We start from the raw sequence: 26998 nt of genomic DNA on the forward strand, positions 1-26998 counted from the left end.
GGTGGGGGTAGGTCCGTAGGTGCAACCACCGAGATGACGGTCGGAGTGGGAGTTCGGAGGGGAGGACGCGGAGCGGCCACACGGGCGAGGAGGGACGGTGGACGAGGTGCATTCGACGACGAGGTGCATTCCAGGTGGGGAATTCCCCGGCAACGTTTTATGACACGTAACCTACACCCTGCACCGCGAGTGCACCGCTGCAGCGGCCGTGGCGGGAGAGAAAGTGCAGCGGATGCGACGACACTGGACCCCCGCGAGGGTCGAACGACTAATGATCGCCCTCCCTGCTCCCCCTGACCCTCCCCTACTCTCTCCTCGCTGTGGTTCGCTGCATTCCCTCCTCTTTTTCTACGCCGGACTCTGTCCCGCGCTCTCTTCTAGCGATTCCGGTGTCGATGCAGTTCTCCGCGGGGTGGGGGCATATCTGTTGGGTGATTACAAATGTGCAGGTTTGATGGGGAACATTCTTCGAGGGTTGGTAATACTTGGCTGATGGGTGCGCTTCAGGGTTCGATGACTTGTTGTAGATTTCGGGGTTGTAGTTGCCATGGGAAAATTGACGTTCGACACATCGCTGCGTGGAAATGCGAAGAGCAACTGTATTTGTGTGGCGGAGCGTTGCATAAAAATATCGTGTCCCACATGAGACTTTAATCTCAGGACACAATTAGTTCATTATTTTCTAATTATTTCGTCATTAGTTTCGTGAAACTAGACTCTCATCAGACAAGTTTCATGGTATATTTTCAAAAGTCTCTCTAAGACTATTTCCATTATTTCCGTTTAATGGCTGCTAAGATTTTTGTCTCACGATAGAAAAATCTCATCGTGGATTCGCACCTTAAAGCCGGGTCCACGTTTGATACCGCACCTCGCTCTGTCATGATCACTGCATACTGTGACTCGTCACTTGGTTCCGGCCATGAATGTCTCGGAATCGTCTGCATTTGTTGGCTCGGTTAGCTAGGTAACAGGTCACGGTAACAGAGCAAGGTGGGGTAACAAATGTAGACCCGGCTTAAGCGTATAGTCAGTCGTTACACTGTTATTAGTTACTGCACTAATGTATACGAGAAATATTTTACAAACACGTATGTTAAACCCAAAGGTCCCCAAGTATAATTCCAACATCTCCACACATATTACTTCGCATCCCCTTCATCGAGTCTCGGTTAATTACCAAGAGTACCAACGCGGGGAAACCCACGAAGCTGTTGCGTCCACCGTAAACGCGCTGCCAAGTCGATGGCTCAAAGTTCGTACCGCGCTGGTCCCTGCTCAACAACGGAGGAGCATGCTAATTACACAATTAAAACACAATTCGCTTTTTGCTCCAGTTCCACGCCGGTTACGTCAGCGTAGCAAAAAGCAAACAGCATTTCATATGCCGAGGTTAAAAGTCCCGGGGGGGCTGTCGTCGGCGAGGCTGCCAGCGTGGAAACGGTGCTCCCATCGATACAGCGATCACGAGTGCCGCGGAATCGAGAGCCGCCTCGCCGACACACGTCCAACGAGTTCCACAGAGATTATGGTCTTTAACGTTCCGCGTTCAAGGTGAGACCGGGTCTGGGCGTACTCTGTCTCTTATCGTGGCCGTGCATCGGCATAATGCACGGCTCGGTTGCTCGACGAGCCGTGAAATCGTTGACGAAAGCACGGTGCCTGATGCCGATCGATGCTCGCGGCGATCTAGGCCTGCGTTACGCGGCTAAACCGAGGGATCGCGGCTGGGGACGACAGTGAAAGTAAACGGAGGGGAAGCAGAACTTGGCGGAAAAGAGCTGACGATTTCTGGGGGTTCTTGGACTTCGATCATCTGTAAGCTTGCTCTTGTAATGGCTCGCCGTTCGTTGGCTAGTCTCGGCACTATTCGAGGAGACCAGAGGATCATCAGAGGCTTGAGTTCGTTATCGATGCAGAGGGAAGGAGAAGATCTTGGCAACGTATGGGGGAGGGAGTGAAGTACTGAAAATATTTATTACATCGCTCGAATATTTAGCAAGTATTCAATTTCACCTCATTTAGTATCAGTAGTTTTCGAAAAGTAGTTGGATACCAATTACTGTATCACTCATGTATTTATGAAAATTGTTACTTAGGACATGAATTCGGGGATGATGCAATAAATATTTCCAGCATTGTATGAGTTGGAGTATAGCTGGAGTTTCAATAGCAGTGTTGATGGTTTAGGAGGGATTTGAGATTAAGTTTTGATTGTGATGTTATGAGTAATGGTGGGATTTCTAGTCTATAGGTCCACCTCGAGCAAACTTAAGTGTCTGAGCGTTCGTATAAACAGAAAGCATGATCACTTTTTTCAGTGTTTACGTTTCTTTTACTGTACTCATTAAAGCGTAATTATTCTATTTTGTTTAAAACGCGTCTGACGTGTCTTATTGCATAGTAAATCTGGGGAAGTGGTTGTAGAGAAACTTCCTGCTGTCTCTCGAAAAAGTAAAGTGAGAAATCTCTAAAGTGGAACTAGTCAATGTAGTCATATTATTTTTCAAGGAAGCTTTCTATTTCGGTTGTTAGAAAATGAAATATCTGTGATTTTTAAATTTTAGAAATGGTAGCTAGGGGTTCGATATTATTTCAGTAAACCTGAATAAAGTGGTTGCAGGGAATTTTAAAATCACTGCTAAAGTGTTATTGGGGTTAGAATACCGAACCAAATAGTTCGCATTCAATTTGAAACTTCAGGTTTGTGACTTGGGATGGAGAAAGCAATTGCTGCAGAATATTCCTCGTGGTTGTGGCGACGACGTACGCAATATTTATGAGACAAAATGAGAAGAATGCAGCGAAAATAGTTCACTGTTCTCTGCATCACTTTGGGTTCTGCCTATTACTATGTTTATCTTTAAGAACGTAAATTGAAAGGAACTAGAAGGAATTTCTATCGTTCCTGATACTTTGTTAATTCTATAAAATTTAGACAAGGCACAAAAATCTTGAATGAAACATGAATCAATGTTATGGACTAAAAAAATAGCTACCTTAAATATTTTATCGCATTTGTGTATGTAGCTACGGTACGACGTTAAATACTACCACTACTTTCAATTAAACATAAAAGATGGCATAAATATTAAGCAAGGATTAAAAAAACAATTTCTATTACACTCACCATGCCATAAGTACCTCCGACCATTTTCCTTCCCAGTTTCTGCAGATCCTGAAACAGAAGAATATTTTTATCAGCGTTATAATAATACTATCAACCAATAAACAAAAGAATGAAACCACTAAAATCCCCTACTTGAGACATAAACAACCCACCACAAAAAGCAAACCCAAGCAGGATTTCCAACGAACAAACATCGTTCCACTAAAGATAATCTTAATCCTTAAAATGTTACACTTCTCTAGCAAACAAAATAGTATTTCACAAAAGACATTGCCTATAGAATAACCAGAATAATCCGTTAAACTAATTAAATACAAGGCATTGCAAACGAGTCTAATTCGCGTGGTGCCCAAACGAAAAATTCGACTGCCAGTAGTAGGAATCGTAATTGGTCAGACGCAGTCTTGATTTCCTGATTGGAGCACAAGTGGCGATCACTCTTGTGTTAATTCGTGGAATCCTCGTGTCTTGGTCAGCCCATTTCAGAAAATGGGAATTATAGCATCGTTTTAAGAATTAAACCGAGTCACCAAATGACGCAACGACGTTCCAAATTATACAGCTGTATTTTAATAAAAACGATGGTTTTCAACGAATCTATTACATAAGCAATAAGTCTGCGGCAATAAACGGAGACAATAAATCGGTTCGATTGTACTCGATACAGTTACTAGTTGCACCGAATCAATTTTATAACGCACCCGCGAGAAAGTGTCGGCCAAGTGTTATTCGTTATTCGCGGCGAAACGATGTTCCCATCGAAACGCTGCGTTGCACTGGTGGCGTTCTACAAGCTACATACCTTTCAACACTTGTATTCGATTTATACGAGAGAAATTAATTGATGGGATTTATATTGGGCGCTTTGTTCCAGTAAAAACAACGACGAGTGTTTCTGCTTGTTAGGGTTTTAATTAAGATCCACCTTGTTCCTTGGAAATTTGTTTCTACCAGAAAAAAAACAGTACGCTGTAAAAGAATTTGAGTGCCATTTAGTGGAATAAAACGTGGAGATTGGTGTTTACGATGTTTAGTAAATTTGCATTTTAATCCCAAGTAATTATAATTCCATTAAATAATCCTAAATTTGATTGCTGTACTCTTGAATAATATTCTACTGTTTTATATTTTGCCAATTGCAGTATTTTATCTTCTTCTCATCAGTATATTCCTACAAGAGATATGCTTCCACAATTGCCTATTTAATTCCAAAGTACTCAAGCACAGAAACTTATGGAAGTAGAACGCTGCTACTACAGCTGCGATAACAAATCACTCATCGCAATATTTCTCCACTACCAATTGGAAATTCTCTAAATACTGCGATCGAATATATTACTTTGCAAGCATAAAATATTCCCCAAGAAACCATCGCAGCGTGCAGAACCAAAAACGATTGCGTTGTGTCCATATGGTCATTTGTCCTCCCCGTAGCTTTCCCGAAAATTATGAGAAGCATGATTTTCGCAACGTCACCTATCGCCCCAGCGAATCCGTCGATCGATCGACAAACATGTTTGCGCGATTCTTTCGATACGTCCGCGTTAGGATCGCATGTTTTCGAAGCGGGCGTTAAAAACAAGCCGTCGTTACATAACCGCGCTCGCCACGTAGTCCGACGACCTTCCTCTATGGAAAGGATGGATCTGAAATAGCAACGACCCGAATATGGGTCAGCATGCATTGTGGCACGACCCTCTTCACGCGGAGCGCCGCTGCAGCGCGCAGAGGCGACTCGCGCGCCCGCAAAAATAGACGCTTTATCAGACTTGGCTCTAGGCAACTCGGCGCATCGCGATCATCGCTCGATCCTCGAAAATCGCGCCTCGTCACAGCCCTTTTCCTCCACGTACCATCGACATTTTTCACGCCCGAAATATTCCTGCTTTTTCAAGTTGAATGATAGTTTTTATGTTATTAAGATATTTTTAGGATTTTGAAGCGTTGGATATTCAGGGGATCTTGATTTTGGAGTGTCATAGAATAGTACTAAATATAGATTTATTGGAGGGTTTGGAAGCTTGTGGAGTTACTGAGTTTTATTCTTTATAAAAAAAGGGGGTTGTGGCGCGAAAAATTCCTACTTGTACAAAATTTTGGTAAAGGAATATTACACCTAGTAGATAATGAAAAATTATTACTATCATTATTATTATTATTCCTAAATGAAAATTTATTAATTTCGTTTCTAAGGAGTAACTAAGAGCTGACATTTGATCTGCAATTAAAGCAAAAGCATATTTCACTTTAAAGTATTAAGAATTCTACCACCAATGTGACAAGCGGTGTCAGTATTATTATATAATTTTCTTTCGGTGTTTTGGCTTATCCTTCTAATTACTGTATGATCGTTGAATGGCGTGGAAAGTTGAGGCACCAGGTTTCGAAACGTGACAGATTGTTTTTTCCATGAGACATAATACATATCACAACATTCTTTTCATCGTCGCGTCGTTTTGACCTCAAACGCTCCTCGTCTACTAAATCGCATGCATTTGCACGTATTAAAGACTCTTAAAAGCAACGGCGCGCCGTGGAACGGTGGGGGGGGGGGAGGAGGAGAGCAGGATGAAAGAGGATTGACGTGGCAAAGAAATGAAAAGACGAGAAGGGCTGGAGTGAACGAAAAGGCGTCTTCGTGGAATACACTCGGACCGAAGTAGGTCGCAAAATATTCTATTACACGGTGGATTTATTCGATCTCGATTAAACCGCTGATTACGTCCGACCGCCGAGCTCGACGTTATCGAAAACCTGGTAATCCTGTTACCAAGCTTCCTATCAAATATGCTCCCTTTCTTCGCCGGATCGAATTGAAGGCGGAGGAATAATCTATTCCAACCTCGTGATCCTACGTATCTCCATCACTCCACACGAGTCAATTTTCAATAGATTTAATTATCACTATTCACTGCCCATGGCTTTTGATAGTCGAGCGAAGCTGATGTAGATATTAAAATAGGAATCCTTGGGATATTTCTCAGATGTCTGTCGCGATCTGAAATTAAGTCGAGGCGTCACGTACACACGAATCTCCATGAACTGCACAACCAGCTGTACTTGCTTGCAAAACACTCGCAAAGAAAAGAAAAATAGCGTCGCTGTTCACAAAGACTCGATCAGTTTAAACCATCCCAGTTTCTCTCCTTGAATGCAAACATACACCAAGGATTACTTACATCCTCAATCGCCCCCATCGGAAGTCCCAAATAATTACATGAACGCGAGAAGAATTGAACTTTCAACGGGCTCGAAATAGCATCTTCGCGCTGGCGATGGAAAGTTGAATCCCCTAATCGACAGATATTCTTGGACTCTCCAGTTTAATTGGTTTAACCTTACCCGGGGAACGAAAGCGGCCGCTCATAAATTATTAACGATATCTTTTTTATCCGTCCCGCAGCAACGTTCAAAGGGATGCACCATCCCTTCTGCTTGACTCCCTACGACACAGACCCACGACCCACTTTCAGTTCCCCGAGCAAAATTCCCTGTCGCTGGCGGAAGAAGTCGAGCCCTGGTATTCGAGAGTAGAGACAGCCACCGTACAGAGGGGCGGGGGAGGGTTGCGCGGGGGATGGGGGCATAAAGTATTCGAGAAGGATCCGTGTACCAAGGGGGTGGGAGAGGGTGGAGGACAGGGAAAGAGCAGAAGAAAAAGCTCCGCGAGATCTTCGATAAAAGACCGAGGAATACAGGGGGAGGGAGAAAGGGGTTGCGCGTCTAGAGTCGGTTGGGGTAGGTCAGCATCTATTTTTACGTATGTTCCAGCGTACTCGAGTCCTTATCGATTCGATACACCGACGGACCGCGCGTCAACCTGATAAACAGATTACTATCGACGCGGGGATTAATCTCCTCGAATCGATTAATCCGCCGCTGATAATTACTAGTGATTGAAGTTTCATGTTTGTTCTTCGCCATGCCCGGTGGAAATTGCGGGACGGGGACGTTCGCCGGTTGCATCCAGTCCGGATTTATGTTTCGGAGTCTCGCCGATGTGCTCGAGTTTGATTTCAGAGTTTTATTGGGGCACTCTGCGATGGAAATGGGTCGTCGAATTCTGTTGACTTTGCGCGAATGCGTGATTGCTTAGGGATTTAAAGGACGTTTCTGCAATTTTTTGCATCTGTTATCTGTCTTATCTTCCGAGAACTGGATCACGCAAAATGCAAAATGACTTTAGATGTTAGTAGGAGGCATGTGTGATATTACGTGCCGCTACTTGGCACTTGGCATGATTGAAAAAAAAATGCAATTGGCCGGAGTAGCAAAAAAAAAAATAGTAAAGGTCGTTTTTTTAACTTTTTTTTGTGAGCCTGTAACGAAAATTCAAAGAACTTGTTTGTAGATTTAAGTAAGTTATATACGTGCTTAAAATTTCATGAAAATCGGTTAACGTTGCTCTGAGCTATAAACGCTTAAAGAAATTCCCAAAATCAGCGATTCTTAAAAAACGATCTTTTCCATTTTTTTTTTGCTATTCCGATCAAGTTAATTTTTTTCAAAACGACGAATCACGTCACTTAGCAAACTAATCCTTCTAGCTTCTAAAAAAAACTCAAGTCGCTTGGATCAATTTTAAAAAAGTTATGCGATTTGAAAGACTGTACGGTTATGGTTGTGAGCCACTGTATTCGTAACACGAATATCCACGTAAACCCTCCTCGTTAGGATTGAAGTCACTCAAACTACCAGTTGTAAAACACCTCTAACCCTCAGGCGTGCCTGAAGTCACCAAAGCAGCTCAAAATCTACCTTAGCACCGGTTAAAAAGGGAACAATTAGTTAGCCTTTCGATACACTCTCGCGCAAGTATCAGAATCCTTGACTTCATTCCGCTCGTCAAAGTCAGACAAAGGCGACCGAGGCTCGTCCTCACCTGGAAGGTGGTCCCCGACACCCTTGATCTTCTCAAGGAGCAAGAGAAACGGGACGAGAGGTCGGCGGGAGGAAGGGGTGCCTCTTTGGCGAGTACCCCGGAACAGTTTACGTGCGCACGGAGTGCAGCCCAGCGTCGAGGAACGCCGGTCGAGGGGGAAAGAAAGCGTGGCGGAAGGAGAGGCTCATCGGGCACATCCGCGGCTGCCAGAGAAAGGGAGGGAAAACGAATCGACGGGGTGGCCGGCTAGGGGAGGGGCGCGAGAGAGAGGGAGCGGAGGCAGGGGGAGGGCGGCGGGAAAGGAGGGGAAATGGAGGGACAAGGTAGGAGGGAGGAAGAGAGAGAGAGGGACATTGGGGTAGGTCGGACGAAAGCACGGAGAGAGAGCATTGCCTGACGGACGCCCACGGTGAGGGGGAGGGAGGCCGAGGTGACAGAAGAGGCTGGCATTCAACGAGGTGGTGGAAGAGGAGAGGTCGAACACGACGGAAGGCGGAAAGAAAGAACGGGAGAGGGAAGATCGGAGGAAAAGGAAAGAGGGAGCAGCTCACATTTCGCGGGTGTCGAAGGAGGACAGAGGCGGGGAGAGGGCTCCGGGGCACCTCGGCGGAGGGTTGGAGCTTGCAGAGCGTTCCTCAACCTTTGTCCTAGAATGCCCCTCATAATGCTGATATGCAACGCTTCGAACCCGTTAATCGCGCACCGTTCGCAATTTCGAGGCGACCGTGCGTCAGTCGGCTTGACAAGACACCCTGCCACCAACGATCTACCCCGTTCCTCGGAATATTTATGCCACGGAAAAACGGGCCCCGCTAGCTCGCGGCTGGTTGGACAGTCTACGGACGTCCGGTTACGCGCTAGAACCCGGTGCATTTAGGGTGCAGTCGCTTCGAACCTCGTGAACTTTGAACTTTGTTGATTATGCATGCTACAGGATGCTTCGTAATTCATTGTATATTCGAGAAGGGTGTGATATCCACTGATAAGTATAGCGATGGAGGGATGACAGTTTACAGGATGGGGGATAATAAAAGTACCATTTGGCGAGATACATCTAGCCCCATCTGCGCCATGTGGAGTTGGGCGATTGTTAGAATAGGTGACCATTGATCTTTATGTGATAATCTAGCATTACTTACTCATGTGGTTTGGAAATTAACCCCTTGCTCAGCGATACAGGGCCCATTTCGACCGGTCCTAAATATCAAATTACATGTGTTACTTCATCACATTTGCATTATTATGATTTTCAAATTACATGTGTTACTTCATCACATTTGCATTATTATGATTTTCTTTCTCTTTTTCTTCTACTTTTACCTCCAAATTATATTCTCTGCAATTATATACACGGAAGTACCTATGTATTACATCTTGGAGAATACCAGAGTTTTAGATCACAACAAGATCAGATTTATATTAATAAATGCTCATTCTGAGTAAAGTGCATTCAAATTATCCACCGCCCGGAAGATTAACATATGGGAAACAAATATATTAGAAGAACTTTGTATAACCTCTGTATGTAGAAATATTCGCCTTCAACTAAATTAATACTCTATAATCGAGCTTGCTCAATTAAAACTGAAAGTTGGTAGACACGTAGGTATCTAAATCTTCTCGATCGATTTCCAAAAACGAAGGCTCGCGTGAACCGTCTTATTTCACAGTTTCGACCCACTTTTCAGTACAGATTCCCTCCCTTCTACATAGTTTCTACGTACCGCGAGTCTTGCGAGGCTCGGTTATTTATTTCTCCGGTCTAGAAACGGATTATTGACGCCATGGATCTACCAGTTCCTTTCGCCAGCACAGCCAGAATTACGCGTCTCCCCAGGGATTTATGGTGCTGGTATTTCGGTAGACGTTCGAGCAAATGTTCAGGGGAGGCCTGAAAACCGCGCGCCGTTCACCGATTTCCTCGTGGTGTTTGATAAACACGAGCCGGCGGAATTATCGTTGCAACGAAGACAGAGCTGCTGCCGCAGGTGTTGACAGTTCCGCGGTAATTTTCGGCTCCAGTAACCTATTCCGCGGCGCGTTTTTGGGTCAAGCCCGATCGCAGATAACCGGCCAGCCGAGAGAGCATTATGTTTTATCCGGCTCCATGGGCTTATTTGGCACGCGCTGAAATTTCACGTCGCAAATACGAACGAGGCTGGCGGCCATTCAAACCTACCGGCGAAATAGGTCCAATCGACTTTCATCGTAGATGCGCGATATGCTTCCTGGAACGTTTTCCAAACATCTGCTAACCCTCTCGCGAAGAGAATTCTCTCCTCTCACCCTCTCTTCCCACTTTTACGGGGACGCAATGATGACGTTCAATTTAAAGGATATCGAAATGAAAACTGCTTCTCTTAGCGCGATGGAATTCATAATCGGTAACTCTTTATACTTAAGTTTCTAGAGCTCGAAGAATCAGTCACCTAATTAGGTAAAGCGTGTTCCGCGCCTTGGTACCCAGAACCTGACGAATTCGCCGAGTTCGGAGAGACCATCGACTTGGTCATTTTCCAAATTCCACCATCCAATAATTCCGGATAGATCGAGAGGGCTGTTCGTTTGGCCGCTTCCCAAATTTCACGATTCTATAATTTTCGACGGACGGAGAGATCCTCCGTCTGTCCACGAATTAAGGGGCTGCGCGCAATCGGGTATCAGAAATCAATGATAGGAGGGTAGTTCGGGGGTTTCGCGATGTCTGACGAAACGACAACAAAGCCCGAGAAGGAAGTTTCGATGAAATTTACGAGGAGAGCCGCTCTCGTCTGGATAATTGTCAAAAGCTCCGCGACCCCTCGAGCCCCTCTTCCCACCCCCTTATCGTCCGCGGGGAAAGCGCCGAAGTTAATTGTCAGCAAGATTGGCGTGGAAAGGGTTGGTTATTGCTGCAATTATTACACTCGGTTATCGTTATTCGCCGGGCGAAATGCTAATGCTCGCCTCGAATTACATAGTCCACGCCGCCCCTCCCATTCCGTTCTGCCCCTCCAGCGTTACCTCCCCCGCCCCCCCCCCCTCTCCTCTTCGTCGCCCCGCTCTTCCGCTTGTGCCGCGTAATTGCTATCGCGCACTGTGTACCCGGCCTGTCCTTCGCCTGCTCGGTTGCATAACGAAACGCATCGAGCGTTCTTTCCTTCGCTGCAACGCGTCACGTGGGACCACTGGTTTCACGTGGTCACGCTTCATCCCCCCAACAGGTAGCATCTCTCTGTTCCTTCTCTTTCGCGTTTAATTGGAAGCCGGTGCTCGCGCAGAGCTTTCGTCGGCGGTGATGGGAGGAGGAATGCAAGGGGATGGGCGAAATATTTGGTAAGAGTTTGGAGATGATAATAGTTGAGTGCTTAATGAGAGGGCTGCTGATAACGCGAAGGGTTGTTTAGTGAACGCATTTCTCTTGCGACGTTTCTCGATACTGGGAGGATTTAATGGAAAAATGCCTCGCGAAGTCATTATGCAGAGAAATATGCGAAGTATTCGATAAATTTAGAAAGCGTATTTTCAGCGCATCGATTGGAATTATTATTATATTAGAGCTGGGAGCGCTTTTAATACATCGATGTGAAATACAGTGGCGAGATAATTTATGGAACGAGAATATTAATAAAGAAAGTTGCTAATGTCTTATAAAATTAAGAATCATTGTGTCGGCGATGTTCCTGCTATAACTAACGCTACTAAAATATTTTCACCCCAGAAATTTAATACCGGCGGTATTAATATTTCGCGAGGGAGTGTTCAAAGAATGATACAAATGTAAGGTATGGAAAATTGTTTATACAAGAAAATTTCAACATAGTTAATTAGAAACACTTCCATAATAAATCCCGGCTCCACTTAATACGCGCCCTTATCCACGGCCGATAACTCTTCCAGAAATATCTCCTCACGACAGAGTTTAATAATCATCAAGAAACTTCATCCACCCTCGCTTAAGCCACCCCTTTACTCCACCGAAGCGAGCGGATTATCCACATTGGCGGATTAATAAATATAATTTCAGGTTCCCCGTAGATACATTAAGAAATACAAATATAAATAAACACAATGTACAAAATAAACACGGGACAAATTTTCAACCAACTGTTTCCCAGAGATACGGATCTTTATCAAAGATTCTTAACACGTTCCCTGCCACGTGGGTCACCATTGCATATCCATCGCGAGTAAAACTTTCATTAAGGGGGGCAGGGGCCTTATCCTTGGACTCGGTGTCGACACTACCCAGAAAAAATTCAAAGCAGCCTCAACTCCCCTGTAATCAATCGCAATCCTGATCACTTTCCAAATCCCCCCTATCATCCTATGAAACGAAGGAAGAGAACCCCTCGAATCGGGGTGGTCCAGCGAGCGTAACCCTTCCGAGCAGTAATGGTCCCGGTGGTTTCGTTGAGAAGCGAGCATCCTGGAGCCGTGAAAAGCGTCTCTGCGTCGCGAAACGGTGGAAAAAAGGGCGGATGTTTTCCGCACAGCCGCGGCTCGAATCCCAAGGTCTAACCTCCTGTGGCCGCTTCGAGAATCGCGTGGAAGGTTTCGTAGCGGGGATACAGTCGAAGAGTGGCGGAGGGCGCGTGGGGGAGGGCAGAAAGAGCAGTGAAAGGGAGAAGGAGAGGGCTCGATGAGGAAGGGACGGGAGGAACAGAGAGCGTCCATAGACGACCGAGGGGCCGAGGGAGCCGAGGGGAAGCTAGAGCGAGAGGGGGTGGGAGAACGCTGCAAAACGGGCAGCCGGTGAGCGAACCGAGGCGCTGTGACGACTGACCCAGTTACTCGACGGAGGTAATGACCGATACTACACCTAACCCTCCTCCTCCCTTTCTCCCTGCGCGCACCAACCCCTCCTCCCTCGTGGCCGGAGCACACGTACGTGCCACATGTACGAGCCTCGCTCTCGCGATGCATCGTGCCGCGGCCCGTGCGTGTCTGCGTGCATGCTGCATGCAAACACACGCTCCCCGCGGCGGCTACGATAGGCTCAGGGATGGCTTTGCTCGTCTAGGCACCCTGATTTTCATCGCTGATCGGATTAATGGTGGGCCCCACCTATTCTTTTGAGAGGCTTTATCGATTTCAGGGGTAGTTTTTGTGGCCGTCGATCGAGTTGAATGGGTGGGCCAAGTTGGGCAGGTTTAGGAGATTGTAAGGGAGTTCGAGGGGGTTGATAGGTTGAGGAGAAGTGTTCAGGGTGTTGATGATTGTGGGGAGTTTGAGTAGTATTGGAAGATGTGATGTGTGCTTTTTGTACATGTGAAAATAAGGCTGAACGATTATTGCTCAGGCATTGCTTAATTAATGAATTTTTGTGAGGGGTATTTCAAGAGTATTTTGAAGCTTGTAATGCTTTGGAAACTATGGGTCTGTAATCGCCTCGATGGGGTTGCCACTGCATAAATTAAGTTTCAACTTTGGACAGTGTGTTCTTGCAGACCAGCTACAAACTGTTTCGCGACAGTGCATCGATTATCTCGGCATAATTTTCTTAATAAGGATTACTTTTGTGCTAGGTAGGAAAGGAGACCTGATGGTTTCGTTAAATAGGGGTGTTAGTTGAAAAAAAAATTGTACTAGCCGAAGTTCGTGTCATTCTGGATAACTCATACTCGAGACAATTTTTAAAATAATGGACCCGTGGAAAGTTACAGAGATACAAACCAGTCATGTTGGTTCTCAAGTGTGTCTGACCATAGACCGTCCACATTCCCTTGCTCACTCGCGCTCTGCCTCTGGCTCGTATTTTGGTTGTACGGATCATCATATGTTCCTTCAATTCTATTGTATCTTTTGCTAGAAGCATTACTTTAATAATTGTTTAAACTGAAGTTTGATTAAACTAAAAAGCGTTAATTAAAAGTTACTATTTGAAAAGTAATATTTAAAAAGAATAATCAGTTTACTGTTAAAAGAAACTACGAAAAAACGTAGAAATTCATAAAAATTTTCGAATAAGATTCTTAATTTTTTAATTCTTAATTAAAATAAAATTAAAAAAGGATGACGTGAATACATTTGTGGAAAATAGTTTTTTAACATTCTTTGAAACCTTTATCTGCCTCACTATTAAAACTTAGAGAATTGCTTACTCTATCAAGATTTTTAAGACTGGTACATCGAAAAATTTGTTAATTGATTTATTCTTCCACGTGATCTCGAATTAATTAGAAGCTTCTTTGTTTGCCATAACTAATTTTCGTATCCATTTGTACTTTGAAAGCTTTGTTGAATCAGAAGATGAGAGACGAGTTTTGATGAAGGAAGATGAAATATTTCACGAGTTCTGCGTTGCAGGGAATCGCTTCTGAGAATCTAGTTCAAAATTGAAATCCGTTCTACGTGCGTTCTCTCACGCGATGCGTCGCCCGTGGGAGCTTAAAGATTTTCGATTTGTGCTGCTCGTAGGGTCGCATATATGGGACCTGAATTTTAGTCTTGAAATGGAATGTATTTTCATAACGATGGGTTAAAAATAGCGTACCGTTGCGCTAGATAAAGTAACGTCGTTGGAAAAGAAAAATAAGTGCACACTGTTGGCGAAAAGAAAGCTTAGGGATGTAAACAGTTAAAAAATTGCTACAGTTAAACAAAATGAAACTGCGTTTCAAATTTTACATCGTGCAGAGAAATAAATCGACTGTTATTTCTACAAAGACCTAAATATAACAATTTTAAAATTTTTAAACAAAATAATACACACACATTTCACTAACTAAATCTTCCAAAATTCAAATAGCCTACTATTTAAAAAGAATCCATGAGCTCACACAGAATCTATTTACCCTTAAACAAATACACGTTCAAAGACTGGGCATCAGGAAATAAACTCTCCAGCCAAAATCACGAAAACCCCGAGTCCAATAATCCACTATCAAACCAGATAAATCATCAACTTCACCAATCGCGCGAAGGGTTGGTTACCGCGCGAAGACGATAGGAAATCTATGATAGGAAAAAACAGAGAAGATTGCGTTTTGCGCAAGGCTGTACGCGAGAAGGTATTTCGTCGCGAAGAGAGGGCGATTTTTTAAGAATACGTAACACGTGGCATGAATTACCGCGCAAGAAGGTGTCGTGCATATTAGAGGAAGGCCAATTACTTCGGAATATAGGACGAAGTTATTGAAGTTTTTATTACGTTATGCAATGAAACTTTCCTTCGCCTTCGGGGTGAGCTCTAGCGCCTCGTCCAACGTTCATTCTCTATCCACGTTGGTGTTCGTTCTCCAGCGGCTGGACGCACGCACAGGCCTCAAACTCGCGACACGATCGACGGCCGTGACGTATGTATTAATTTAATACGTCAGACGTGAAAAGAGAAGAAGCCGGTGCGTTATCTTGTTGACGCGGCTCGTCCGTTCGGTGCTTGTAAACACGTCGGCTGCATTAAAATTCCGCGATAACGAGCAATAACGCGCTCGTATTTCTATGGTCCCGCTCTTTGTCGTTACTCACTATCTATTTCAGTGTTTATACGTTACTTCTTTTCAATCCTCGTCCGCTTGTTCACAAAGTCCTGCTGTAACCCCTTAGCGATTTAATCAAAACCTACCAAGCTTGAAGCTCCATTTACCGAATCGAAATTTTTTCAGGAAAGTTGATATGTGTGAAAATACAAAGAAAAGTGGAGATTAAGAGGTTAAATAAAACAGCAAAATTCCATCGCACAAAGAAATTTTTTTAAAGGAAGTTAAACTGCGTGAAAAAATAATCCCTAATTCCTAAAACGGCAAAATTCCGTCGCACGAAGAAAATTGTGGACACAGGAAATATAAACAGTAGAATGATATGACACTAGTAAACAAACTCTAAGTAACTTTAGGATTACCGATGTTATCTCCACGCTCTCTGTATACAAACGGCTTTTCCCCCGTGGGCAATAATAATAATAATAATAATTACGCTTAGATCTACAAGGTACGAAGAAATGGGTAGCAGCGGAAAGTAAGAAAACCATTCTCACCCACGAGGAAACGGTACAGTTAGTGTATAGAAACGTTGAACCGATGAAGAAAGTGATTGTCGGTTACGGGGCGACGTTTCCCCTGTTCACGAGCGTAACGAGTGCAAACCTCGATGCCCCCGGATCGCGGAGTTCACGCCACGTCGTGCGAACCCTCTCTCGCTTGCCGACCACAAGGAGTCCGGCGCAAAAGGGTCCACTCCCGTACACCCGATGTGCATGCTCTACTTGCGATCCGATTGACGGAGGGCTCTCTCCTCTTCGTGGCCCGATGGAGAAACGCGATGATGCGTATGACGGGGACTGCGCCGGAGCTCCTAGCTCTCCGTCGTGCAAGAATTTTCTCCGCGAAGATCGGAGCGGTTTTTGCCCGAGCCCCGTCCGCCTGCAGCGAGCGGTCGCTGGATTACTAGTCCCCGTACTGTGTTACGAGTACCCCATCGCGGCTTAAGGGGATATAACGGAGATCCCTGTGGCGTCATGTGCATAAGGGGGGTCCTTTCACGCTTTAGCGGAAGTGTGACTGCGATTTTTTGCTTCCTAAGCCCCTCCTTGGGAATTGAAATGGTAATCTTAGGTAGGACTTCAGAATTGCAACGAGTCGCGAAGAGTAGGAAGGAAGCAATCGACTCTGAATTATTTCAACTGGAATTTTAGATGTATCTCCTTGGCAGAGATATTGTTTCTAGTAGTGGGAGATAAAGGCACCACACGCGCGAAGGTCCTTTAGGCTTCTTTTCATTCATTATCCTGAATAACAGATCCGGGTTAAATTTATTCGACACATGACGAATAATTTTTTTCACTGTTATTCGATGCTCGAAATTTTTATTTAAATAAACATTTTGCCCACCTCTGCTTCACACCTTCCAAGTTCTCATCAGAACCTGAAGATCTCTCTTGAAAACACGGTTGTAGTAAAGTAGAAGCGCACAGAAATCCTTACGATAAAAAGGAACGAAGGAATCACCCTTAACAATTTTATTTATTAACACTTTTAACGTAGACTGCGTTTCTACAGTCTCCTGACCTTTGCAGCGGTTTTCTCGTAAATATTAATTATCTAAAAGTCGAGCATCGTTTTACCAGCGCCCAAAATTAACGCGAAGCCTGGAAACGCTCTTCGTCGTGCGATAAATAAATGAACAGATAGACAAACTAGTAGACGAGGATAGATAAACGCCAAGTTGCACGCGGCCTTTCGTTTTCCTTCTGCCGGTTAAGGCCGTCGAGAGGATATTATGCAGTGATTCATAATCGCATGCAAGGAAAAAAGTCATTGCTCGTTTGCAAGGTAGAGTGGCAGCTTCGGCGCGCCGCTCGTTCAGCCGTGTAAAAAGCGCAGCCTCGATCGTGGAGTACACGTGAAAACTCAGCAGGAACAATGGAATTCGTGTGCAACCATCGTTTTTATCAGGCACGATCCCCGCGGGATTTTTGTGAACTTGAAAATCGTCGCTTCGTCGCTTCTGACGGCGCTGCTAGTTATTAATAACATTCTACGCAACCGCGAATTTTTCTTGTCGATACTAACGATCGTCGAGCACTCTTATCGTTACCACTGTGGCATAATCACATCTACATTTTGTGCGATCCAGAATACACATAATTATTATTTTGCATTTTTTTCACATACTTATGAGTGAAAAAAATGATTATTATATGTATTTTTAACTAGTTTTCTTTGTGAATTTATTGTGAATCGAAGAGTGTGTGGGATGTTAATTATTTATAGTAGATGTAGTTAATAATTTGCTTGAAAATTGTTTATGTATCAAGTGGGAGTGCAGAGATCGTTAATTTATTATTCATTTCCGAGCACCAGGCCTCTCGAACAGAATACGTCTGACGCCGTACGGTCCCTCGGCTTAATCTACTGCGGATCGCATTCGACTCGCGTGACACTAAACGCGGCTATAGCGCTCGCTATCACGGCTCCGAGTCGCATTCTTACACTGTGCAGCTTTGCGTTTCACAAGGGGAGGAGAAAATGGACATTCACAATAAAGGCTGCATTCGAGAGTATATATGAAACCACGTTAAATCAATCCCCCAAATCAATCAAATCAACGCGTAAAATACATATACCTCTCTTATAATTAATATTAGGAGAATACTGTTGCAAAAATGTGTAGGCCATTATCTTGGCCAAAATCAGTTGGATACGAATCATTTTATCAATCATATTGCCATGAAAATTGTGAGTATAGACTATGTCAATTTCAAAGTGATGCAATAAACATTTCCAGTACTGTATGTAGTCAACAAATTATTGACACGGGACGAATCAATCATGTTCTAAATAATCAAAAGCTTTCACACTGACATTTTCGTGATTTATAGTATTTAATATATAATTGTGCATATTTATTCATTTATTCCTCTTAGTCGTCACTCACACACCACAGTATTTAATTAATACAAAAGCTAAAAACGCTCCGGCCAAATAGATCTATTACTTTTTCTTTCAAAAGCAAAGATGTGTTTATTTAAAACATTGAGAAATGTTAATTACACTATCTGGAAACTATTACAGCGTAACTTATTCGATTCATTTTCCTTAGAAAACAAAGTAACCGGAAAATCTTGAACATCCTAGCGCGGTAATTTTTTAAATAAATACACATGTAATAATAAACATATTTCTTTCCACCGAATACGAATTAAAATCCCTTTACCCATCCTTTTCGCGAGAGAAAATGAAAATCCATCTAGTAGAAGACTTTTCGACATTATCCAATCAGAAGTTAAAACATTATCCGAAACAGTGCGCACTGAACTATCTGCAAAATTTCAGCCAAGGTTCGTGCACCACTCCTTCGTTACTTTCCACATTCCCAAAGGAGAATCCTGCAAAGCCGACGAGCCTCGTCTCGCAAGAGCAACGTCACCACGTGACAGGGCTTCAGGCGGGTGCAATAAATCGCTGGGAATCGCCGAGATTTCGCGCATCCTCTCGTTTCGATGACAGTTGCCTTATTTGACGTGGAGTTACAGAGGAGTCGAGCCACCGGTCTGTTTACGTCTCGCGCGCGGTCGAAGTTTAACGAAGATCTGGGTCAAGTGGTGTTTGGAATCCTTGGATCTCGAGGAACGAGAGAGAAAAAAACGTTCACCTAGCAAATAGGAGAGCGAGTCCCCCAGCTCTAGCAGCGGAATCGCGACGTCCTCGGCGTGCTCGCGCGTTGCCCGAGGTCGGTTACTGCTGTGTCGCGACGCCTCCGTCGCGATTTCGTCAACGAGAACGCTAACAAGAATTCCTCGCCACTTGTTGACCGTAGGTCAGAGTCAAGCTGCACTTTTACGCTCCGTTCTATCGAGGCCTTCGACTGAGGAAAAAAAAAGGAATCGCGTATCGAGCGCGATTGTCGCGATCCGAGCGTCCGTGATACGGAGACCCGCTACTTTTCACAGCATTTAGGCGGGGATGATCTTTCTTGGATCGCTAGCCTTGAATTCTTTAACGCGGAGTCCTTGCGTGACAGTGTCTTGATAATGGATGGCGTTGAATAATGTGGATCAACAGTAGTATCTCGGAAAGAGGAAGACTATGTGTCAATAACAATCGGATAACAATAGTAACCGAATTGCAGTTCGAAAACATCTTGAAGGTGCGAATCCCAGATGAAATTTTACACGAGACTTCTCTATCACGGGGCAAAAATCTCAGAAACAATTAAATGTACACAATGGAAATAGTCGAGAGAGATGAAATACTCAGGAGAGTCTAGTTTCATAACTCTAACGACAAAGTAATTAAACAATAATAAAATAACGAAATAATTATCTCGCGAGATTAAAGTCTCACGTGAGACAGGATATTTTTGTCTCATCGTGGATTCGCACCTTTATCTCCGCACTCCAGGATATATATTTGCCAGTATTTCTGCAAATCTTTAGACGTTAATAATAAAATCTAAAAATTTCACGAATTTCAACGAAGAAATTGCTTTCATCTACAACTATTTTTTCAACACAAATTTCAACATATCAGAGTTTACATTTCTAGAAAAAGACTATTAGAACATGATTGTTTGAGTATTGCGATTGCAGAATTGTCACTCAAAAGTTAAAAACCTCGAAGATGCGAAAATGGCGACTGAAAGATGACACTGGGGTGCAGCGAACCCCACGTGACCAATTCGTGATTATAGAAAGGTGTGACTACGGAGGGTTAAGGTAGCAAAATACAATGGAACTTTCTCCGTTCCTTTATCACCTGTACGAGTGATCAAATAAATTTGAGCGGTAGTATATCTCGAACACGAGTCACGAGCCACAAAAGCGTCCTCCCCTAAAAACGCCCTAACTCGTCACGATTTCTCCAGACGCAGTCCATTCACCTTCACCCCAAACTTTTCCACGCGTAACCCACTGATAGGCGCGAGGGTGTCCGACGATAACGTGCTCGCCATTCGCATTCCGCACTAGATCTTGAACAGTTTCAATGACAAGGCGGGAGGACGCGTGACCGCGCGGGGGGTGCGAAACGTACTCGCGCGAAATTGCCAGGCCGCTCGTCCGTGCGGCCCGCTAAGACTAAGACGATAAGGAGAAGTAGGTCGGCGAAAAATTCGCCGATACCTCGGGGAACTGGGTGGAAAAATGGCCGGTCGCGCGATAGCGGTAGGGCCGACTTACGTAACGCGGCAGAAGGCGAACGATCGCGCGTATTCCTTCGGCTTAATTGCTCGGGATATTTCCATCGCGCCTCCGCGCCGACCTTCCACGCCGCGGAGCCGCGATCGGCGGGGCCGGATCGCGCGTTTTTCAGGGACCTGCGCGCGGTCAAACGCTCGCGTAGGTGTCGCGGTGCCATCGCGACGACAATTGGACGGGACGAGCTCCGCGCTCTATTTCGAGATTATCGCGGCTAGACGCGACTATCGCGATTAAGCAGATGGTAGGTGGGAATTGCTGAGCAGTGAAAGCGAGAAAACGGCATTGTTTTCAGGGGATTGAAGATCCGGCGACAAGAAGGGGGCTCTCGGTTCGAGTAAATTGCATGATGCCACGTAGTGGATTATATTATCGATGTTTGATGGCCAGACGGTTCTTAGGACTGAATTATGTTAAAGGGACTGATTGATGAGAGTTGTGTGATAGATGTGAAATGTAGCAGATTTACTGCTGCAATTGAGGGGCCTAGTGGAAAAAAAGGACGTGCCACTGTTTTATGATTTTTTTGCGCTACATTTCAGGAACGAATCATGTAAAGCCGCGTATTCACCTGCGCATTCGCCCCGAATGTGCATTCGGCGCGCACCGATTTTTTGCCCGTTCGGAGCTCAGCGCGCATTCGGCGCGCATTCGGCGCGCGTTCGGGGTTGAGTGAAATTTGCGGCGTCCTTTTCATGGTATTGTTCGGACCCGAATGCGCGCTTTGATGGACCGCCAACAAGCGGATCGGCCCGAATGCGCGCCGCGCCCCGAACACGCGCCGAACACCGGACGAGCAAAAAATCGGTGCGCGCCGAATGCACATTCGGGGCGAATGCGCAGGTGAATACGCGGCTTAACGCTACAAAGAAACGAAGTTTTATGCAAATGCGGCATGTGCTTGTTTTCCACCGAGCTACTAAATTGTTGCAATGTTCGAACTCGTTCTAATGAGATACCTTAAACTGGGGGAACATTGACAGGTTTTTGTAACATTTTCTTGTGTAATATAAAAATTAACATTTTTACAGCTGCTTTGTCCTATTATAATGTTGCACCTTTTGAGATTGTACTACAAGTGTCATAATAACTAAAAATTTTGTCCTTTTCCTTCTTTAATGCATGTTCTGAACACTCTTGTATTATATTTTGTATGTTGAGAAAACACAGGGGAAGATTAGTAAATAACTAAATTGCACTATACACTTAATTAAAATTGAGATCATCTGAATTCGATGATCTAGTGGTACCTTAGAAGGGAACTTCGGTTCCCCAAGTAATCCGATTTTTTTTAAACTGTGCAGATTTGTAGAGGATCGCAATGGAAGTGTCAGCCAATTTTTCGTTTTTCCTTATTTCCGATTCTTCAGGGTGAAAACACCCCTTAAAGGTAAATATGTGATTTCCTACTTTCCTGTATATCTTGGTAACTGTAGTAGATATAAAAAAAATGATTAGAATGAAAACCGAACGGCTTTTTATCCCCTATAAAACTGTGTAATTAAATTGTTTGAAATTTGTTGTTTAAACAGCAAAGCAGTCCCAAACCAAAAACTTTAAACAATTCGATTACATAGTTTTATACAGTATAAAAAACCATTAAATTTTGTTTATTGCTACTATAGTTTTCGAGATATACTGGACAATAGAATAACACTCGTTACCCATTAGAGGGTATTATCACCCTGAAGAATCGAAAATGGGCACGAAGAAAAATTGCCTGATACTTCTATTCAGGTTCTCCACAAACCTGCACGGTTTCAAAAAAATCGGAATGCTCGGGTAACCGAACTTCCCTTGTTAGAATCTATGAGCGCTCTGCTCACCTTACTCTAGCTCGATCTAGCCTAGAAACTCCAACTGCAACCTTCTATATTAACCCTGCTACGGCTTCCAGTTCAGCTATACATGTAACAATGTCAAAGAGCGATAAATACACGTATTACCTACACCTTCCTTGAATATTCCTTAAAATTAGAGACCTCAAAGAAATTAGAGACCTCAAAGAAATGAGAGACCTCTATCTCTATATACGCTGCAATGTTAACATAAACATCTCATATTTATCAGAACTGCCCCGTTTGCAACAACAAGGGGTTGCACTTCTTCGCAACCTATAGCTCCCACGAATCAACTCAAGTACATCTATAGTACTGAGACACCCCTCGTCCCCTCTGTATCTGCGTGTGGAGTGAATCGTCCACTCCAGCGCAGATTTTCTCCAGCCTAGTTAAACGTCGCAATAGCTTTTTACCAGCGGAAAGTCATCGTTTCCTGCCTCGATGACCGATCCAGGGGCATCGAATCTAGCGGCCGTATAAACAGTGCAAAGTCGACGAGGCGAGTTCCGAGAGTGCCTAGCTAAGCTCGTGGGTCGATGTATTCTCGGTTGTTTATTTAGGTCACGCGAGGTGAATCGCTTGCTACCGTTTAGAACAGGCGTGTAGCGGACGATAGCGGAGCAGAAAGCGTGTACCCGAGGCAAACAGTCGCGAAAAACGCAACCCCTTAAAAAGGATAGTGGACCCAGTAGTTCGTCGTATTATCGTCGTTTAAGCCGCGCGAAGATCAAAGGGTGGCTTTTTCTTTTCGCCCATAAACGAGAAACTTTAATGCACCCCTGTGAAACCAGTCCCAGTCTCCCTCGCGCCAGAATGTAGGCACTGTGTTTTTTTCTTACCATTTGTTTCAGAATCCAGTGTCCCTTTCGCGGTAAAAAATTTATAAGGACACCCTAAAGTTTCATCGATTTCCAGGGAACAATTTTGTGGTGGATTAGGTAGCTAAGTTGCTTAGAGTGAAAGTGGAGAATGCAGAGGAGGGTTGATAAAGGAAAAGGCGAGTAGGTTTTCTAGTCGATTTTTAATTTGCAAAGGGAATAGTTTACTGGGTGTAGAAGGCTTTGATGTTAATTAGAAAGAAGTGGAATGTGTATTGTATTTAGGGATCGTTCTTCAATTATGTAAGACTTTTTTAAGGGGGAGGGGCTCGCGAATTTCTTACGTTTTCTTACAAAGGGGGGAGAGGGAGTCAGGTGGCGTCTTACGTAATATATTTTAATCTAATTTCCAATATGCGTAGCCTAAAAACCGAGTTAAATAAATTATCTAAACCTGTAAAAGAATTTTGAAAAAAAAATGAAATTTAAAAATGTTACGTAAGGAAGGGGTTGGAGTGTAAAATCTCACGAATTCTTATGCAGGGGGAGGGAGGGGGTTAGAAATCGAGAAAATTACGCTTACGTATTTCATTGATGGCCCTTTAAGTAAATGTGGTTTTAGTCGATAAATCACAGACAGTCGGATTGATATTCAAACGATCACCGAAGATATTTTTGCTCCATCTGATGCTAGTATCATATTTATTAAAAGCGGAGGAAAATTATGCCAAATATGAATACTACTTTTCCTCCATTCTTGACATTACTATTGTGTTATCGTTATCGGCGTTATTCATACAGCTCGCATGTAAAATACAGACGCGCAAGATAACCGCAGAAATAAATGTCGCTGTGATAGTAACGGTAGCATTCTCGCCACGTTGCGTTTGGTTAATCACAACTTGGACTTTCATAAAATTTTAGTTAGTAACTAATAGTGGACGGATCTCTTATCGGAGTCGGATATTTTTTCAAGCACGCCACTTTCACGAAATACAAGAGATAAAAGGCGAATGTAGGTTAGCGGTTGCACGTGAAAAGTTTACATTCGTGGTCTCTCGAAATTTAGAAATTTCTGGAGGGAAATCTGCCCAACCTGTAAATGAAAAATCCACGCCCGTACGCTTTACTTTCATCGATACTCTGATTTTTTATAACTTTTCTGCAGCAAAGGGGTGGCAGAACAATTGAAAGCATTGATAATTTTCACTCGATATCATTATTTCTATTGGTTACCACTTTTCACTTATAAAGGAATCTACTTAATTCCTTGCCACACCCGGACGCACTATATTTATTAGAAATAAAAACGCTCGCTATCCTTGTCTGACTTTATCAATTTTTCCCCTCTGGCCGAGGCTCATCCCAACAATGATTATTCCAGTGTTTTAGACATGCAAATGTGCAAATTTAAATCCGACTATATCGCCACAAATTTTGCAAGCTCGTGTAATTGATCTTTTTATTCTGAATTTTTATGGATTGAATATCTTGGACTGTTTAATATTTAAATAACACATATTGAAAGTGCATTTCTCGAGGATTCTAATTGGAACTGTAAATACAATAGTGAATTATCCGACTGTAAAACGAGGATTCTAATTGGAACTCTAAATAAAATACTGAATTATCCGAGAAGTCTTCTTCAAAATTTAATACATTGCCTACCAGTGAAGTGGGAAGTCCGCCAAAAGTATAAAATAACACCGAAATACATATGGTCGAACTTGACGTTCATCAATGTTCTCCGTTTTGGGGGTTTATTTGTATTTAATTGGTTAAAACGGAAATGCTGTTGGATACAGCAGAATTTAATTCAATTACCGAAAACCGTCTACTTGCTATTTTGAAATGTAATTATTATCATGGCTTTAAGAATAACTCGTTAGTAAAATCGACAGCCAGCTCCTAATAAAATATCTATCGTTCTATATTCGTATGCGACAACTTGCTTACTTTTCGAACACGACACGGTTCTGTACTTCAGTCAAATAACATCGCTGCAATGTATTTGATAAAAAAAAAACGCAATTGTTTTAATAAAAAGTGAGGAACGAGAATCAGGAGTCAAACGTCGCGTACTTACGCGCGTCGAATATGGCGCTGGTATTATTATTCCCGCGGAATTCGAATAGCTGGTATTATTATTCCCGCGGCTTTCTCTCTCTCGCTGCCGCTGCTCACTGTCGTAAGTATTGGGGCACGTACTTTGTGTGGAATAATAATAACAAGAATAATAATAATAATAAGTCATTATTACTTTATAAATTGTGAGAAAGTGTTGTGAATTTATTGAAAAGCTCTAAAAAAATTTACCTTATTTAGTATATTGAATTGAGTATATTGAGTATATTAAATGGAGCATTAAATTGACTATATTAAATTTTGTAAATTAAATTTATATTAAATTAAAAAGAGTGAAAATTGTTAAATCCGCGCCAAATATCAAATTTTCTGCAAATACAGCAGGTGCCCCAATGCTCATGAACGCCGATGTGTGCGTATAACGAGGCGCTCGCGTCATTCGCCGTTTTCGTAACGTGACTTTGTATCATGAACTTTTCGATGACGTTTGCGCAACCCTATCAGCCGGCGAGCAGAAAGCAAGCCTGCAGCCGTGCCCCGCGAGCAATGCACCTCTTGCGTTTGTTAGCGGCGCGAGCACGCGCCTCTTCGCGGGGAGCGCGAGGGCCCGTTGCCGTTTTCGTCGGGGCAGCCACCGACTCTCGAAACCTTTCAAAGGTTTTAATCCTTCGTGATGATCGTGCAGGCGGCCAAGATTCCTCGTTCACTGGCGGAGCGCCATCCTTGTCGCGAGCACGAGGCTGCCCGCGTCGCAGGAAGGAAAGGGATCGATCGGATCTCCGGATAGCGAGCTGGGCCGGGATTTCTCGTTTCTTTGAGTAATTGGGCTGTCTGAGTCGCTGGCAGCGTTTGCTTTTCGAATTCTTAGGCGGTAATGTGGATTATGATGGGCTTGGACTGCGATGGTCCAAATTGTACTGTTGGATGCAAGAACAGTCCCAAGACACTCGGGCCCTTTTTGCAAGAAACGCATAATTTGATTCCTTGTTATTTTCTACATAAGCTCCAGAAATTTCATTGGCCTATCTTTAAAACTAACAGAGCCGTGGTAGATTTTATGAATCTGTGTCAACCAACTGAACTCAATTATTTTTATATGCAAATATTAAGTAAATGATGAAAAATAATGTTAAAAAATATGTTTTTCCTATATTTCTCCATTTTATGCAAGAAGGGCCTGAGAGGGCTATGATTTTAATTAATTTAACTGATTAATTTATTATATAATTCCGATTGTAATAATGCAACTACAAAGAAGACACGAAATTTGTAAATGTTATAAACATTTTTACAACAACTTCACTATGTATAAAAAATATCTAACTTCGTAATGTTTACAGATACTTTTCTCGAATCTGACTTTTCGCACTGAGGCCCTTCTTGCATCCAACGGTGCAATTGTATTATTAACCCCTTGTTACGTAATTAAATATGTTCTTGTCAAGTGGTTTGATGCACTGAAAGGATCATTATATTGAAGTACCAAACTGTGTTATCAATCATGTATTTCGTTATATATTTAGTTATCAAGTGTGGAAGGAATATAGAGAGATACTTGACGCCAATCAAGTGATATCTTTGAGAGTGCATCTCGTCAAACATGCAGCAATGTAAATTTAAAACGAT

The 26998-nt window shown here is 43.4% G+C and overlaps 1 protein-coding gene and 1 long non-coding RNA gene across 4 annotated transcripts in view; one reads left to right on the forward strand and one right to left on the reverse strand.

Moving 5' to 3' along the window:
- Positions 1 to 26998, forward strand: part of Hr4 (nuclear hormone receptor 4) — a 185004-nt gene that overhangs the window by 61863 nt on the left and 96143 nt on the right. The gene's annotated exons all lie outside the window — the stretch shown is intronic.
- Positions 1 to 26998, reverse strand: part of LOC143372680 (uncharacterized) — a 138212-nt gene that overhangs the window by 14598 nt on the left and 96616 nt on the right. Inside the window, exon 3 of one of the 2 annotated variants that reach the window (XR_013086329.1) lies at positions 3131 to 3178. This is a non-coding gene — a long non-coding RNA (uncharacterized LOC143372680). The remainder of the gene's footprint in view (positions 1 to 3130; positions 3179 to 26998) is intronic. The other variant, XR_013086330.1, reaches the window with a different exon arrangement.

Source organism: Andrena cerasifolii, chromosome 8 (genome assembly GCF_050908995.1).
Source record: "Andrena cerasifolii isolate SP2316 chromosome 8, iyAndCera1_principal, whole genome shotgun sequence".
NCBI lineage: Eukaryota > Metazoa > Arthropoda > Insecta > Hymenoptera > Andrenidae > Andrena > Andrena cerasifolii.